The sequence below is a fragment of the Physeter macrocephalus genome, chromosome 1 (genome assembly GCF_002837175.3).
Source record: "Physeter macrocephalus isolate SW-GA chromosome 1, ASM283717v5, whole genome shotgun sequence".
Classification (NCBI taxonomy): Eukaryota; Metazoa; Chordata; class Mammalia; order Artiodactyla; family Physeteridae; genus Physeter; species Physeter macrocephalus.
Window position 1 is genome coordinate 28,697,083 of NC_041214.2, and position 3,455 is coordinate 28,700,537.

Below are 3,455 nucleotides of genomic sequence, written 5' to 3' on the forward strand. Positions count from 1 at the left end.
CGTGCGTGCTTAAAGGACGAGGCTGGACGGAAGGGTTCCTCGGTCGTCTGCCACCATGCGCAAGGATTCCGCATTCCGAAATCAGCGTGGGGTGTTTTATCCCCTTAATACTGGGGAGGAAGCTGAGCTACACCTTCTCTTGGCCGCCAGGATCCGCGGTGTAGACGCGCCTCTCAAGTGACACCCAGATCAGAGGCGCTGCCGCCTGCATCTTCTGGAGGGGAGTCTGACGCGTCAGATCCAGCTCTGCTAGTTCCGGCCTTCTGGGCAAATTGGTTGGTGCTTTTGCATGACGTTTTCATCACGTGTCCATTGGGCTACAACAGTTACACCTCTCGGGTGTAGTTTAGGTCCCATTAGAGAAAGTGAACTCGTGTTTCAGTTGATGGAAGTATCACCATGACCGTCGTCGTGCTCAAGGGATAGATATATCAATAGAAGTTGATCATGCAGCGGCTGCTATTAAGAGCCTTACTCCGAAGACTGCTTTCCCTTTCAAGACCGCTGGGCGGATCTGAGTGTCCTTGACAACTTCGGCCCAGGGAGACTTTTTTTTTTTTTTTTGCGGTACGCGGGCCTCTCCCTGTTTTGGTCTCTCCTGTTGCGGAGCACAGGCTCCGGATGCGCAGGCTCAGCGGCCATGGCTCATGGGCCCAGCCGCTCCGCGGCATGTGGGATCTTCCCGGACCGGGGCACGAACCCGTGTCCTCTGCATCGGCAGGCGGACCCTCAACCACTGCGCCACCAGGGAAGCCCCGGCCCAGGGAGACTTTTAAGGATGCCATCCCAGACTCACCCCCAGTATGGGACCCAAAGAAAAGAGGCCAGGACGCGTCCGGGGCGGGGCTTCTGCAGGAGGAGGGACCTACACTGTACCCTGGAAGCCTAGCCCTAGAGGGGCAGGATGGTTCGGGGAGCCCCCTGCAGGCCTCTAAAGTGTAGTTCCCTACAGTGAACTCTCCCCCCCCACCCCTCAGAGCCAGGGCTGTCTATCACAAGGCTGGGCTACCGCGAGTTCTACAGGGGCGGAGCCTCGGAGGGGGCGGAGCCTGGCGTGAGGATGTATTAATTGCGCCCCTAGCTGCGCTGGTCTCACTTGCAACAGCTTTGGCCATCGCTTGTGGGTGTGTCGAGGAGTGGGCTTCGGTGAGCAGGGAGCTGAGGTGCCGGACGCGGCTCTCCTGGCAGCCTGCACTGTGGGCCTCCTGGGAGGCGGCCCCAGAGCTCCGAGGACTAGCCCCGCATCGCGCCGTTCCTGGGCCCCACCCGGCCCGCCTCGGCTTGCCTCACCCGTCGTGGAAACGCGTCACAGCGTGCAGGACCGAGCGCCTCCTCGCCCTCTGCCAGGCCCCGGGAGCGCCGTCCGTCGGTCGAGGTCATGGGCAGCCGGCCCCGCAGCCCCAGCTCGTCCCGTGTGGCCCGGTGGGGACCGCAGGCCGGAGGACCCGGGCCTGCCAAGCGCCGCCGAACGGAGTAGCCCACGGTCCCCTAGTCTGAGTCCGAGTCCGAGGCGGCTCCCAGCCTGGACAACGTGCCCGAGTCCCCAGCCGTGAGCACGCTCACCTCCGTGCTGGTCCTGCCCGCCGGCTGTGCCCTGCACCTGCCCCTGGACCACGTCGACGTGCTGCTGGAGGCCGAGCCCACGTCCGTGAGGCAAGTGTCTCTCGGAGATCACATCCTCATGCTGGTCCCTAAGGCCCTGGTGGGCTCAGGCATCGAACACCCCTTGGGACAGGGCCTGGAACGGGGCGCTTTCCTGGTCACTCCCGGGGAGTACCTTGCCCTGGAGCAGGGATTCTTCTGCTCAGCTGTCCTAGAGATCGTTGCCAAGAAGAGGCCAAAGAGGAGGACGCGGACACGGACGCTGAGTTCCTGCCACCTGGGATGGATGCCACAGCCGGCTCCGTTGCTGGGCTCCACCCTTCCACTGGAAGTGTGCCTGGCTTCGACCTGTTGGGCCTAGTCTCAGAGCCATCCCTTCGGGCCCCCAACACTAGTCCAGAGAGACGCTCTCCTCACCACGACGACAACCTGGACTTGCACCTTCCGGAGCCCTTCCCCGACTCACCACTCCAACCTCTACCTCCCTCTCCAAGTCCAGGTCCTCACCAGCGTCCCCAACGCCCTCATAGTCCTCCACGCAAGACCCGGAAATGCCTGTTCCCTGAATCAACCGCCTCCCACAATTCCTGGCCAACTCAACGGGGACCAGGAGAGAGTCTTCTGATGTTGGCTCTGTGTCCCTTGCACACACCGTAAGAATCATACGAACAGATGCTTTATGGATGCAGGCTGCACTGCAGAATTTTCATCAGTGACTGACTAAAACACCTGAAAGGAAGCTCACCCGGGCAAAGAAAAGCCGCTTGAAATACAGTGTGCTTTCTGACAGCCAGACTGCTGCTTAGGTTTTCTCTAGGGAGGTCACTCTTAAGCAGCTCTACCCGCCTCCACCTCCCAGTTTGCTTCAAACTTAAGCAACAGCACTTTTCTCTAAAAAGCCATCCTTTCCCAGGCACCCTACCACTGCCCCTTCCACTCCTTTTCTGGTCGATAGAGTAATTGCTAAATTTCTTTTGTCTACATGGTTTTGTCCCTAGTGTCCATGATAGTTTGACTACCCTCTGCCCATTGTGAACTTTTCTGGATTTTTCCCTCCTGACATGAGTCATGCTCTGAATAATGGACTGTATTTTGGCAAAATAATAATTATATTTGAAATTATATGTCTCCTTTTTGATAAGGTTGGGGCAAGTCAATGGAATCCTTTTACAGGCTTCCTTGTTCTTTGAACATACTAGATCATCTACACATTGTGTTAGGACTAAATCACAAGGGAAATTTAGATCTTTTAACTCTTGATCGACAACCAGGGACAAATAGAAGGGAGCTGCAGTGTACTCCACGGGCATGACTGTCCAGGTATGTTGTTGTCCTCTCCAGCCACAGAGTTTGGTCCCTAGTATCCATGCTAGTTTATGACAACCCTCTGCTCAGTGTGAACTTTTCTGGATGGCGGCTGTCGCCTCTTTTGTGTGTGTGTGTGTGTGTGTGTGTGTGTGTGTGTATCCCACCTCCTCTTTATCTGTTGGTCTGTGGATCGGCACTAGGGTTGCTTCCATGTTTTGGCTATAGTCAGTAGTGCTGCTAGAAACATCCGGGTGCATGTATCATTTCTAATGAGTGGTTTGGTTGTTTTCTGGATGTGTATCCAGGAGTGGAATGGCTGGATGACATGGTGGCTCTCTTTGTACTGTTTTGAGGAAACTTTATGCTGTTTGCATAGTGGCAGCCCCAATTGCCATTCGCACCAACAATGTACGGGGCTTTCCTATTCTCCACCTCCTTGCGAAGATTTCTTATTTGGAGCCTGTTGGATGCTAGCCACTGTGACAGGTGTGAGGTGGTATGTCATGGCTGTCTGGATTTGCATTTCTCTAACGATTGGCGATGTG

General features: G+C 56.4%; 1 pseudogene; it reads left to right on the plus strand.

Annotated features, from left to right (window-relative positions):
* The first annotated feature begins 1,378 nt into the window (after positions 1-1,378).
* On the plus strand, positions 1,379-2,259 carry LOC102977749 (proline-rich protein 23C-like; annotated as a pseudogene).
* The last annotated feature ends 1,196 nt before the right edge of the window (positions 2,260-3,455 follow it).